This window comes from Lathamus discolor, chromosome 10 (assembly GCF_037157495.1).
Source record: "Lathamus discolor isolate bLatDis1 chromosome 10, bLatDis1.hap1, whole genome shotgun sequence".
NCBI classification, from domain to species: Eukaryota; Metazoa; Chordata; class Aves; order Psittaciformes; family Psittacidae; genus Lathamus; species Lathamus discolor.
In genome coordinates this window covers 15,967,884-15,982,382 of record NC_088893.1, presented here as the reverse complement: position 1 = coordinate 15,982,382, position 14,499 = coordinate 15,967,884, and the positions used below count along the sequence as shown (strand labels likewise).

Genomic DNA, 14,499 nt, shown 5'->3' with positions numbered 1-14,499 from the left:
ATCAAGAAAACTACTTAGCCAAAGAGATACTATCTTTAAAATGCTTCTCTTTTTAACATTGAGTTTTAATTCTTGAATAAGTATCAACCACTGCTTCCCTTTACATCTTTTACATGGTGAATATGCGTCACCATGCTGCTCTTGCAATGTCACAGAAATAAACCTAAATCATGTGGCTGTCATGTCATAAGAAGTTGGAAACACACCACAGGACATGGTAACTTCCACATCTCTAGAGTGACTTCTCCTAGGAACAGAATGCAATCGGATTAAGAAAACCACACAGATGCCTGATCACCAATTCTCTTTAGCTCATTCTAATGCCCTGACAAAAGGATTCTCTGGTCACTGCAGTTTGTATGCAGTACCTCACATGTACAACATGGAGAAAACTCAAATTTGTCAGTATAAAGAACCATTTAATGCTTTATGATACTCTTTGGATTAAACCCAAAGTTATAGAAAAGAGTTTTCTGAAATTCATTATACCTCCTGTAAAACACTGTCACGAGTTTATAATCCAATGATTGCCACTTCTGCCATTTATCTTTATGTGGTCCTTAATGAACTTTATTGAAGCATAAAATGCACGTCATAGGAGTTAAGAGAGTGAGAACATGAAGATGGCAAATATGGCATTCATTTGCTTCTCAATTTTAATTAGGCCAACTGGGAGTATTTCAGCATAACATATTTCAGCTATAAAAAATACCACCTTTACAGATGTACATCCCCAGCACAGCATTTGCACTGTTTCATCATCATGCTCAGCATTGTTTCTCAGCATCGAATGCTTCATCACTAGAAAGAAACTCAATAACATCTTCTAAAGCAAAGGTCATGAGCCCTGCAAGCTACATCCTTATTACAGGATGATGATCTTGGTGAAACTAGGTCACCCTCATTCTAGAGGGAATAAAATCTAGAGGAGAAAGAGCCATCTCCTGTGCATGTAACATCTCCTCTGTTAATATTCCGGCGCCTCATCATACTCTGTATACTCCACTACTTGAAGTACACTTCAATCCTGCAGAGGTGCTGGCCTTGTCGTGGTAAAAGACCTTCATGGTACATAACACACCTTTTTCCATAACATTCCAGAAACTGATGTCAGCTAGTGGTACCTCCTTTGGGAAAAGAGAATTGGGAACTGCTGTAATGGTCCTGATTAAGTGTTCTTGGAACAGGGACATGGCAATGTTGGGGAGATTATAAAGTTAACGTTTTCATTAGCCTTCAAGCCCTACTTCTGAATTCATCCTCACATACTTATTAGATAATACTTATATTTCATTACACTAATGAAAATAAAGAAGTGTAACTCCCACTACTTAATCCACTGCTCTCCCCTTGTGATGGAGACCAAGTTATAAAGAGGTTGGCAAACTTGGTGCAGAACGTAGAGAGATACTTTAATCACAGTCACAGACAGTAGGTTTTTTTGTTTCCAGGACATTTTGGGTGGACCTTGTACTAATCACGCATTTCCATTAAACATCTCTATTCTGAACAGCTGCTCAAAAGACTGTCATAAACAGACACTAAGGTGATTCTGTAGAGAATCCAAGAAGCCCAAACCCAATATTACCATCACATTAACAAGTCCCTGAAAGTAAGATGACAGGAAGGATTTAACTTGTTTCTTCTTTGATGTTGTTCTTTGTGTTAAAATACAGAATCCTGCAGGGGAGAGAGAAAAAGAAAAAACCTTTTGGACGTTGCACCCTTTATTTATCTCTTTTGCAATGTAACAGATATTTGCCATCTTTAGGCGGGTTACTCATACAAGGAGGAATTCAAAATGTCATTCCAATTTAAAACAACTTTGAAAAATACGAGCATTTTGGGGCTAGGCCAAAGCATTTAGATAAGTCAAGTATGTAAAGAGCAGACATCTTTCCAATCACTAATGGATTTGTAGGATGATTTTTAGAAGTATTTAAGGATAAAAAGTGACCAGGAAATCCAAGGCCCAGTTCTGCTAAGGGAATTTCACCCTGATGGTAGTGGGTAAAAAGTAATTCCCAGGAAAAGTATCTCTTCTGTGTAATTTTCATCCTCCACATGTTAAAAGTTGTGCACATCCATGTGCTAGGAACTTTATCTTCCCCTTACTCCACCAAAAGTAAAGGACAGGAAATAACCAAACAATTTTACACTTTTCATATAGTTTAAACGCCCTCTTACTTTATGAGGAGAGTGTGATTGACACTTTAAATGACAATTAGAAGGTCTAAAACTAACCAAGGACTCACTGTTTCTAAGCAGCAGAAAATAAGGGACATAATCTGGAAGCCTTCCTCAGGACAGTATTTTCTTTGCCAGTTGCAGCAGAATTGCTCTACCAGTGAGGACTCTTCTCCTAAATCAGAGCATTAGAATCTGGGGCCCTGAAATTTAACCCTGAGCATTTGACCATTCAATGCCATGCAAAGTCATTATGAGCTGACTCACTTGCAAGAACTCGCAGTGTGGAGCTGTTAGTGCAGGTTTACTACTAAGCAGTTACTGACACGTGCAGACAAATACACACACACCTCCCAGGCAGGGCCATGAAGTGGTGATGCTGCTGAGGAAGTAACGTGACTGACAAATTCCAGCCTGCCTTTCTGTGATCTAGTGCCACGTTGAACTATAGAAACCCCCAAAACACTCCACATTAAGATGAAACTAATACAAGGAGCAGCCTTATACTTTGAAACCTTTGTTATTGTTTCTCATGGAATCATGGAATCTTCCAACTACCAACAATGTATACTTTTTACACCATGTTCAAGTTGTATCTGAAGAAGGGGACCAGGCAAGGTGTTGCAGTCCTTTGCAGATCACTAAAGGAAAAACAGAAGGGGAGGCAGAATACATTGTCCCAGCAGTTTTCCCCTGTAAGAACAGTACACCTTGCTTTAAAAGCTTCCTTGTTCAGTGTTGGCAGAGAGTCCGTATGTGCTTCATTATTAAGAAAAGAAATGTACAAGTACCTGAGCTTAATGAGATTTTGGAAAGTAAATATACATTGAGTTGTCTGCGTGGCGGCACTTTATAATGAGTTTAACTTTTGGTGTATAAATAAATACTCTTTTAGATATAACCTGAATAACGTGCAAATTAGAAGAGGCACAGGGTAAGTGCTTCCGTGCAAAATGTCATTCTTTCTACAGTACGATATTTGTTGTTTGTTATCTTCTGTAGGCAGCAACTGATCATTATTTCCAGGATGTGTTCAGGGAAATCATGAAGTGTTTGTTTTAGATAATGACGTGCAGCATTCGGAGCTACTTGTGACTTTCAGGAACTGAAATTAGAGATTCTGAAATATCAAGCATATCATTAAAAATCCTTCATTGCTCATGACTCCTGGTAGCTCCATTTTCATGTAATTGGGAAAAGAAAAAAAAAATGTTTTCTTGAATGTTTTGCAATCTAAGTTAAGCATAAGATCACCCAGGTGAGTGAATGCAATTTGATTTCATAAGACCTGAAGTACACCAGGCAAAACTAGTGACCTACTCGTCTGACCTGCTGAAGGCTGTGCATCCATACATACAAATTATCATCACAATAATAATAAGCTTCATAATCCCTCTAACAAACGAGTAAAGAACAGCAGCCTTGTTTAACAAAACACCTTTTCCTCCATTCCCAGTTAACCCTTCCAGTTACTACATTGCTATTAACTGGCCATGGTTGTTCTTCAGGACTCTGTATGCTAGTAAGAAGGAAAGTAAATAGAAGTTGGCTTGTAAACACTGTTTGAGAACCTAGAGAGTATACTAAACTTTGTCTTTCACCCTGAGGAACACGACCAGTGTCACTTCTTGGATTCACCACGTGGATTTATACTGTTATTTTTCATCCTTGTTATTTTCATGCTATGGTTCAGCAAAGCATTTGCTTATGGTTTATATCTTACAAAGATATCAATTCAAAAACATCTTAGGTATTTTTTCAGTAATAAACATTGAGTTATTTTCATTTGCTTTGATGCTTTTTGAGTCTTCATGGTTCACTTTTTAGTCTACTTCTCCAACTAGCTGTTCCACTTAATGGAATTACTGTCACTCCATTTGATAAACTGGGACAGTGAAGGTCAGGAGCCCAAAGCGGCCCAACTTAGCCTTGAAATGGCAACAGAAATTCGCTGTAATGGGCACAGGTTAGAAGTGAGAAGGCTCTGAAGCATGGCAAAGTTTAGTGGTATTTGAATGACATTATCCTTGCTGTGACACAATGGAGGATTCTTAGCCAGGGGTTAGGACCCAGCAACGCAATGTGGGTAGCAAAACACAATCAAAACAATGCCTCTTAAACAAAACAGAAACAAAACAGAGAGACCTTAATCTCACACACACAGAGGAGGCACGTGAATGGAAGTAACCACAAGCAGACCACAGTGAAGCAACTACATAACTACCTGTTAGTGCCACAAGCTGTGGTGTCAGTACAGCAGCAACCTAAGTGCTAATTCTTTTTACAAGCATTGCTGGAAATGAGGTTCTTAAAGAGGAATACAAAGTTTCATTTGAGGACATCCTTCTGAGACCTGATTAGTGAAAAGACTTCTCCCAGCTATATTAGAATTACAGAATTTAAGAATGCATTTTTTTTCTCCTTGGAGAGCTTTCAAAGTGTTATTCAAAAGCAGGTTCATTTCCCATAAATTCATCAAGAAACATCTGGACTTAGAATACTCTTTCATCCTTTGCACATCATTTTAGCACTTTCCCCTGATACTGTTTTTGTCTTACTTCTTGGATGTATTAGCTCCTAAGTAATTGCCTTTTGTTTCTCTTAGGTGGAATCGTTGTTTGGGTCATAGAATCATAGAATCGTAGTCAACATTTTCAAGATCTCACAGCTTTAAAAACGTGGTAATCAACGTTTTTGGATCATTATTGGCTGTGCTCGTCTTCTTTGCCCCCTCTGCAATGACTGACAAAGCGTTTCTTCTAGCTCTTTGTGTCCTGCATGTGCATGCAAGCACTTCCTTCATTCTGCCTTCTGGGGGTTGAATATTATCTCCTTTTAATTCAAAACTGATCTCTAATCGATATATTGACTTGAGCACACAAGAGAGTCAGTAAGAAGGATGCTGAGATGGAGAGTAGGCAAGATTCTCCCACTTCCACATGCAGCTGGTGGCTACAGGGTTGGTGTATGCAAAGATATCTTCCCAGAACTCCCTCTTCTTTCATCATACACGGAATGAAAAAGTCCCATAAACCTCCAGAAGTTCGCACACAAGGTTCCTGCAGCACTATTCCTCTGCAAAGCAGGTATTTACAAGCTTTGCAGAAAAGCAAAGAGAGCACCTGTAAAACCCTTTAGCTATCCTATGAGATCTGTGGCCATGGTTACACAGCTGCTTTAATCCAGCATAAATCCAGTCTGCAGTGAAATGGGGTACTCCTAAATTCCCTCTCTATGAAACTAGTCCTTCTCAATGCCTTTCTAACGATGGCTTGAGCTCTCCCAGGGTTGCACACCGAGTCTGGTAAGGGAACTGATGCAACTGCAAACTAACCCAGCAACAGCCCCCCAAATATTCATTTCTGGTCAAATTAGCTCCCTGATCCAGCTCACTGTGTAGCTCCACAAGCACCAGCAATGGAGAACAGGGGACATATGCTGCTGAGGGTGAAGTGTTGAGGCTGCAGATATTGCTCTGTTTAGTAGCAGCGAGCTGAAAATCAACTAAAAGCAAGTATGAAGCTTCCTTTCTGCACCTGAAATTGCAGCTCCATTTCCAAGCTTACTGCCACTGGTTTGTCCTCTCACCTCCTTGTACTCACAGTTTGAACTCATGCTAACATCATTTTCTGCTGAACACAGGGAAGAACATGCTTCAGACAGACTCAGCTCCTGGTAAACAGCTCTCAAGCAATGTGCAAACATTGCAGACTGCTCAAGACTCACCTTTCTCAAAGCGTTCCCCTGTGTTCAGGCATGCAATGGGAGAAGGAAGGCACTCACAGCCCTCTGGTATAGCTGAGATTTGTCATTTTCACTAGGGTTCTTCGGAGCCTGGGCTTCCAGCGTGTAAGCAAGACTTCAGCCTCTCTCCTGCTTTGCATCCCCACAGCCAGATGCAAGTCCTGAGTCAGGTCAAGCAGATCCGATCTATGTCACAGAGCCATGAAGAGGCGTCGGTGTTGGTTGAGATACAAAACTGGAAGAAACATGGCACAAGGGGAGAGGCAAGCCACGTGCTCCTGGTGCAAGGGGCTCGGCAGGTTTGGCATAGTCTCAGCAGATGGCTTGTTGCGATATTCGCATTAAACCAACTTCCCATTTTCTTCAGTGTGAGGATTCCCAGCTGCTTTCCCAACAAAATGGAGTACATTGCAAACCACATGAGCAAAGCAAGTGACAAAAAGCTGATCCCTAGGAAAATATGCTGACCATGTTATTCAATTCTAATGACACTGTAAGACATAACCTTGTCATCTTCATGTCTTAGGAAATGAACAGCACAGAAACCACTAACCTTGGTTGCCACACTTATACCTCTTTCCCAATTAAGTAAGTGAGAAAATGCAAGTGGTCAGCTGGATTTAACCCATCATCAAAATCTCATCTACTGCAAACAGTGGTGAACAACAGAAAAGTCCTTTTAACAGCCAGGAAGAGTCCTTGTTTGCTTCCATAAAAATCAACAGGAACCTGAATCAAAGGATTCAATAACAGAGCATAATCCGTGACTTCATGTATATTAGAAGTTGTTTTCAGATTGTCAGCAATCATTGGTTCTATCAAAATAAGCAACTATTGCCATTAAAATTACTCTCATCTTGCTCCAGTTCCAACCAAAGAAAATGCTTCCTCTGACTATCTCTGCCACAGTGCTGCAACATCAGCTCTGCAAGGTCAAATCCTATAACAGCTTTGGTCCAGTTTAGACTTCCCTTTTTTTTTGCATATGCTTCATTCTACAGAGATGTGCAAGTCTGGGGAAGTTGCAGATGCCTCCACACTGTGAGTTCAGTCTCCAAGTTCAGATCTATCTTTACTGAATTAAGGGCTCAGGGGAGTCCTCTTGACCCTGTGTGCAAACCTCACGAGTACCTTTTATCACCTGCTAGTAACGGCTGTATCATTCATGGGATCAGTTCAATAAATTGAATGTTACAAGTGAAGATTTTTGCTCTTGTCATTAAAAATGGACACTGAAGAATAAAACATTTGGGAATTACACAGTCCTGTGTTCAGGGTTTAAAATGGCAGCGTATGTTGAAATAGCACTTGATCTACGCGAAAGTAATTCCTCCAGCACTCCGTTATGAGGTCAAAAGAAACATTTTGACAACTTTTATGATACCTGGACAGTGGAAGGTCAGCAGGGTTCAGGAGAAGGGTGAACCATCTTAAAGCTCCAGCTCTGAAGAATCCACACTCACAGGTTCAGAAAGCAGAAATACATATGCTTTAGGGGAAAAAAATCCCCTCAATTAAAAATCCTTCTAGTAAGAACTTTCCTAAGGAGATGTATGTTCTAATTTTTCTCTCTTCTTGCACCTATGTATAAGGACTTAATGTATGTTCTACAAGTACAGTTACATAATGACAAAAAATCCCCACAGCAGAACTAAAAACTGATGTGAAACTGTATTATTTTAAAATGTATAGCCACATGCCCATGTATGATGGCCCAAACACAAGAAATGTTAATAAACAGTGTAAATAAAAAATACATATCATTTTAAAGCATTAAGACATATATTACTGCTTCCCCGCTGCACCAACTCACAAAGCTGGCTAAAGAAACCTGGATAATTTTAAAGAGCAAATCTGGTGTTGCTCAGCAACAGCACACCCTGATAGAAAGGATGCAGGATGTTGGAAGATTTAATATTAGGGAACTGTGCTTACAAGGGGAAGAAGAAGAACAAATACAATTTATTCATACAACGTCCATAACATTGGGGCAGCTTAAAAAATAATAATCAGATGAAGTGACCATGCTAATATTAATCTTTGTATAGTAGAGCTAAGTAAAATGTTATTGCCTGGAACCAACGAGCTGGCATCACAGTTCATTAAATGGCATTGATGTTTGCACTGCCTTGATATGTTGAGAAAAAGAAGCAGTGCCTTGTATGAGATTGGAGAGCAATCCCATGGCTGAAGATTTCTGTTCTGGCACAGGCTTGGATGAGTATTTTCCGAAGTGAGAACTAAATAAGAACCCAGAGCTCTACACTTTTTCCTGAATTAGAGGAAAGCCAATGCTCTCAAAGGAGAAAATGTCTTAGACAACACATGCCTCACCTTTGCTTTGGTCCCACAGGAGCATCTCTCCCCTTCATTCACACCTGATGAGAGCAGCAGAGCCCTTTTCTGGTTAAAAGATGAGTGCTGTAATTTCTCATTTTGAAGTCACTTTGGCTAAATGTTCCATGGGGTTCCTTCTCACTGAACATAAAAACATTCCATTCTTTACTGAGCCATCCCCTGCACTACTGTTTGATGTTACTGACAGCAACTGCAAGAGAGGCTGAGGCTGCTTTGATGATAGAAGGCATGACAGGGCCTAAGAAGCAGCAAAGACAGATATGACAGAATCAGACGTAGTGCTTTGACAACCGAGCAGCTAGACCTGTATGAAGGAGAGAGAGCATCACACACCAGAGCTCACTCGTAAGCTTGCTTATAAACAACATCTTTTGGAAATTGTGACAGTTTACATCATCAGCTCTGAGGATATGCTACTACAAATCCATACTGCAGTCCCCATGTACGACAGAGTGCTAGCGCACCTCCATTGACTGCACCAACTCAAAAGATATGACTTGTAATCCAGTACAATACGGACACAAATTCTCTGCCTTGGTCAGTTTTAACACTAATGATTTTGGAAGGATTTTTTATGCCAAAATCCAGGACAAACAGTGCAAAGGTGCTTCTACTCACAAACCCTTAGGACAGAGTCAAGATGTGGGGCTGGCTACAAGAGAAGGGTCTTCCCATCAGCTGACTTGAAAGAGACTCTCTTTAATCATCTGCCTCATTGTGTTGTGCACATAATCCCTTCTTGCTCCTCCTAGACACATGATTTAGTGTGTACTTAAAACAGGATAAAATCCTAACTGCCTGCAATGTTACCAGCCTGCTCAGGAAACAGAAAAGAGACTTCCTCAGAAATAAACTCTTCAGGACTCTAAAAAGTGCATCTGAACAGAAGGACATCAGCTTCTGCTCAGCAATGTGCTGTTGAAACAGAATTATTAGAACTGAGCAAAAAACCTGTTGCTATAATGTTTGGGTCTTAGACACCTGGTGGTAATAACGCAGGCATGAGGCAACTGCATTACTCTTCCCTCAGTTTTAACAGTAAATGTCAAATACTGCAAGATTCTTTGTTGCTTCTTTAAGGTAAAATCCATTGTGTTAAGTAAGAGTGATACCATCTTGCCTAATAAATGATCGCATGCATGGGAAACAAGCTTGACAGCACTTCTCAGAGAAACTGTCCTCTGGGTGACTACCTTTGGCATGACCCAGCCATACCCTCAGCTTGTCAGAAGCTATTGACATCAAATAACATCAAACTTTCACTGAAAACACAAAGCCAACAGGAGCCCTTCAAGCACCTGCTGTCCCAAAATGACAGTGAAAAAAGTAGGATAAACATTTCATAAAAATGAGCATTTCGTTAAAATTTTATAATTTCCCTTCCACTCTGGGAAAGGGGCTTTAATTAAAAGCTACGAGGCACAAGTATAGGGTGAAAGGCAGAACTAATATCCTCAGGAGAATAAAAAAATACAAGGAAGAAATCCTTTCCTAGGGAAAATCTGCGATCACGGTAACACCACAGCCCTCAGCTTCCCCCATCGATGACATCCTCACTCTCAAAAGGCACAAAGATCTCAGCACATTCCTCTAAGTTATATTAGAGTTTTGCTGAATCTTTGTTTTTAAACTGTTGGGATGGGTTTGCTGCAATCTACAGAGCAGCTTGAAGTCATTTTTCTATCAGAGCAATGCCAGGGCCATGACTGAGCCCCTACCTACGTATGCCAAGAACAAATTGCCCTTTATTGAATGCTAACCAGGAATGCTATTTACAAAGGGATTGTGGGGATGTGGTGTTATGTTATAACTCAGAAGAAAATTGCTGAGATGAAGTGGGAGAAGGACAAAATAACCATGCTTGGAAATAAGTCAGCTACCCTAAGCAGAGCTCTTCTTTCTATCCTTTTCCTAGCCCTGACTTTATAGAGTATTTTTATTTAGTAGAAATGTATTAAAAAGCACATTTATTCTGCAAATTCTTGTTATACTTCTCAGCTATGCAGCTCTGGAAATGTAATTGTCTGCTGCCTTTATGACCATGTTTTTGTGACCTGTGTATCCCCAAGTTCAGAGCAACAGTAACACTTGAGATGTATGCACTGAAGAGGACCTGTGCTTGTTTCACAGATGCCACCTTGTTCATTCTCAGTGGTTCACGTTCTAGAGCTGGCTCTTATGTAAAACGGACAGTTTCTTTTTGGAAAAGAAAAACCTTCTCTGAAGATGTAGAACGGAGCTGGTGCAGATTATTTAAACCACAAGATAAACAAATGGCCTAAGCCTATTCCAGAGCTGTATTTTTTGCTAGAAAGCTTTTGAACAATCGTAATCTCTTCGAAAATATCACTAAGCCAAAGATCTGGAAGTCTGCGCATGACAAAGTATTTTAACTAGTAGCATGGGGATTATAGTTTAGAAATTCATGTAATAATCATCAGCTATAAAAACTAACTTCCAAATTCATTTTAACTGCCATATTTAATGGAATATATCTCATATAAAGGATATCTTTTATATCTCATATAAGCAATGAAGGAAAAGATTGGGTGTGTTCTATAACAGACTCATCATAAAAGTAGAAATAGTAACTTTAAGATCACTTCCTTGAAGAGAGAAAAGGGCCTGGGAGGGAAATGGACTAAAACAAGTATCTGTGAAGCAGATGGGCACATTTCCAAGAAAAGAAATCATACAGCACTAGGAAGGCCTGTTTCAAAGTCATTGTTACAGAAGGTATCAAACCTGAAGGTATTCCATTGTACAGCATCCTTGAAAGAAGGCTGCATTGCAAACTTGATTCTGCAGTTTTTTCCTTACACCTTGGACAGAGATGTATAAAAAGTATTGGAGTCAGTTCTGCCTTGTCAATGCTTCCTTCAAATTCTACACCAACAACAATTTCACAGCTCACCATGAGACCAGAATTTGACTGCATCCTTCAATGCTAAAGTATGATTAATAGTTGGTTTTCATCTTCGTACCCTTCAACCATGCAGTGGATTAACCTATCAGAATATGAAACTCACTTCTGGCAGGTAATATAATTCATGTTCCCATGGAAAGTTACTGATACCAGTTACCTGCTTCAAGACCCCATCTTTCTAACTCTTTCAAGAGCCAAAATATATCCTAAAAAGTCAGCAAGTATTCCCCTGACAGGATAACTTGCATTCTTCAGAGCATTCAGCAGTGACTGAGGAATGTTTTACCTTCAATTCTAAACACATTCTAAATTGTAATCTGTTTTGGAGAGATCTGCATGTGATGAAAAAGGAGCCTGTTGCCCTTTTCAGTTTATAATGTCACCAGAAATTAAGTCTATTTAACAGATGTGGAATTCATCATTTCAGTCTTTAACTTGCATTAGAAAGTCACCTTTTTAATAACTGATCCCACTGTGTGTTGTATATACTGCAAGTACCGAAGGAATTCACATGAAAACAAGTCTTCCTGAAAAAAAAGAGATGCACATTCCCTATATAATAACTGAAGAGCCAAGTCTCCTAACACCACATTTCTGAGCAATTTATTAAAGTAAAATCCTTGCAAGCAAAATAAAGTGAAATAAAAAATAGTTACACTCTAAAACCTGGATCTTCAGCAGATAACAGTAACTCTGGTTTATCTGATGACCCATCAAGGCTCACTAGAGTTAACAGTAATCAGCCACTTCTCACAGCCCAACATCATTTCAAGAGCCCATTTAAACACCCTAAGAGAGACACCTAATAAATATTGAATTCTTTTTCTCAGTATTCACTTTTACTCTGAGAAATGCCACTGGACAATAACCCACATTTTGTTGCAGAGAGAAGTCTTAAAACATACCCTCATCACACACTGACAACGAGAACAACTGTTTCCCCAGACTCCTTAAAAATAAGGTGGACTCATGTTACACTCCTTGTAACTGAAAATATTCCAGTAACATACAAAGTGACCGTGATTAAACTAATGTTGGTATTCCAAATCAATTTCCCTTACACAAATTTACAATACAAGAATTCATCAAGGCAGGAGGAAGCAGGTCTGATATATGAAATAATATTTACCTAGAAGCTTTAGCCAAGATAACTTATCCTTGAATTCCAACAGCAAATTAGTTCCTTTCTTCTACTCCGCTGCATTTCATTTACATATATACCAGGCCCTTTCATAATAATACCAATTCCCTCAGCATATTGAAATAAACATTAATTCAAAAGAAATACATCAACATGCAGATTCCCAAACTGAGCAGGGGGAAGAACAGAAATCAGTGCCCATCAATCCCCACAGACTTACAAATCCCCATACTGTGAAACTGTGATCAGTCATGAGCTTAAACTGCAAACAAAAATGTTACAGTTTCCTAACAGACCAGGAAGCAATCCCAAAATTTGCTCACGACTTTTCCAGACAAATGAGAACACTTACCTGATTTTTCACCATTCCTTTATTTTCTCCTTTTCTAATGAAAGGAAGCACCAACAGAAAAAGGCTTGATCCAACTCTCAGTTACATTAGTTCTACAGTACCGTGTCCCTAACAGCACCGCAGTACTATGGCACATGTCTAACAGCTTCAGTCAGGCTGCTTATTGACTTAAAGTTAGGGACAAACTGAAGAGCTGGAATCTACAGGAAGCAGAAGGAGACTCAGTTTTAAACCTAAAGATCCACTCATATTGAGGGAATTCCATGACAGTCATCAACATACCAAGCTCATAATTATTTTTTTTCTTAATTCTGTGCCCTGTGATCAATTTATTTTTTTTTTTTACCAAATTGGAAAGAAATCAGAGTAGGAGCTGAGGCAGCTCTCACACTGAATCACCTGGGCACTCCACCGAAATCAGTGGGAGCAACCTGCAGCTGACATAAACTCTCTGGGACCACTGAAGTTAATCAAGAGCCCACCACTTGGAATCAATTCATTTACTCCTACTAAAGTCAATGATGTTACTCAATTTACAGCCACTGAAGAAGTGGTGCCATATTATATATCAAATAAAACAGAAAAATGGGTTATGTTGGTAGGAAATTGTTGGGAGGGGAGCCCCAGGACTTTATATAAACATGGAGAGCCTGAAGCTGCTGTAGGTGTTTGGAATACAAGGTGGGCTTGATTTTGACTGTCCTTTTCCCAGGCTCAAGGACCATTGAAATGGTGAGGCTTTTTCCCTATCTCTGTCTTCAAAGTCAAAGCTTGCATAACATGAAGACACTACAGGCACTCATATCACCTCCATACTAAACTAGGAGGGCACCTATGCAGTTAGGCGGCAGGAAGCACGAAATCCTGAGGGCAGCTCAGAGCAGCAGTCTGGTGCTAACGAGGCTTTAACCCTCAGGAGGAGGAAATGCCCCTCTCTTGCCCTGCTCCCTTTTCCTTTATGACTGTAAGATTGTAAAAAGGTGTGGAAGCTACTCCTAAGATTTTGGCTATACACTTCTGTGTCCCTCCTAGTTACCCAACCCTCCTGTAAGAAGCTGTACAAGATGCGAGTGACAGGGATTCTCACACCAATTTACACCATGTATTAGAGTTTATGAACTATTTTACATAGCCCAGTAATTTAGTATGAACAGGAAAGTAAGTGTTGCAGCTGTACACAGAAGAAGCACAAATACGATGCCTCCCCAGTCTCTCTCATTACTTGTCCCAGTTTTTCCCAGCTCAGTATAAACCACACCATTCTTCCCATTGCCAGAGGTAACCACCTCTGCCTCACCCCTTTACTTTCTCCACAGCAGCAAAGGGAGAAAAGCACATGGCTGCATTTAGGATTCATACTACTCCCTTTTCCCATTCCAGCTGAGCCATTCCGCACTTGCTGCCGTGTCTGTTTCTATGATTTCTTTGTGCCTAGCACAGCAATGTTGTTACAATCCTGTAAGACATGGCTTTCCTTAAGGGTTTTCATTTTCTGATTTACAGGAGTGTTTTCAAACTCCCAGAAATTGATGTAATAATTTGAATCCCTGGCAAAAACACAATATTTCCTCAACAATTTATCTTTTAGATCTTTTGCTCTTCTCTGGAAACAGAAGAAAGGATGATGGGTGTTCAGGTTATCTATTAGTTAATAATTGTCACTTTTCTTCTCAGACAAGTGTGAAAACATCTCTTCTCATAAAAATCAAGCTCTACTTGAATTATGTTTCCAGAATAACAGCAAGGTTTGTATATACACGTTACTGGAATAATGTCAAAGTTCAATCATAC

General features: G+C 39.8%; 1 long non-coding RNA gene across 1 annotated transcript; it reads right to left on the bottom strand.

Annotated features, from left to right (window-relative positions):
* Window positions 1-1,645: 1,645 nt before the first annotated feature.
* On the bottom strand, window positions 1,646-12,816 carry LOC136019834 (uncharacterized). Its single transcript, XR_010615077.1, has 3 exons — window positions 12,709-12,816; window positions 11,668-11,742; window positions 1,646-1,680 (listed from the first exon to the last, which is right to left on the bottom strand). It is a non-coding gene; the product is annotated as an uncharacterized LOC136019834 (long non-coding RNA).
* Window positions 12,817-14,499: the final 1,683 nt, after the last annotated feature.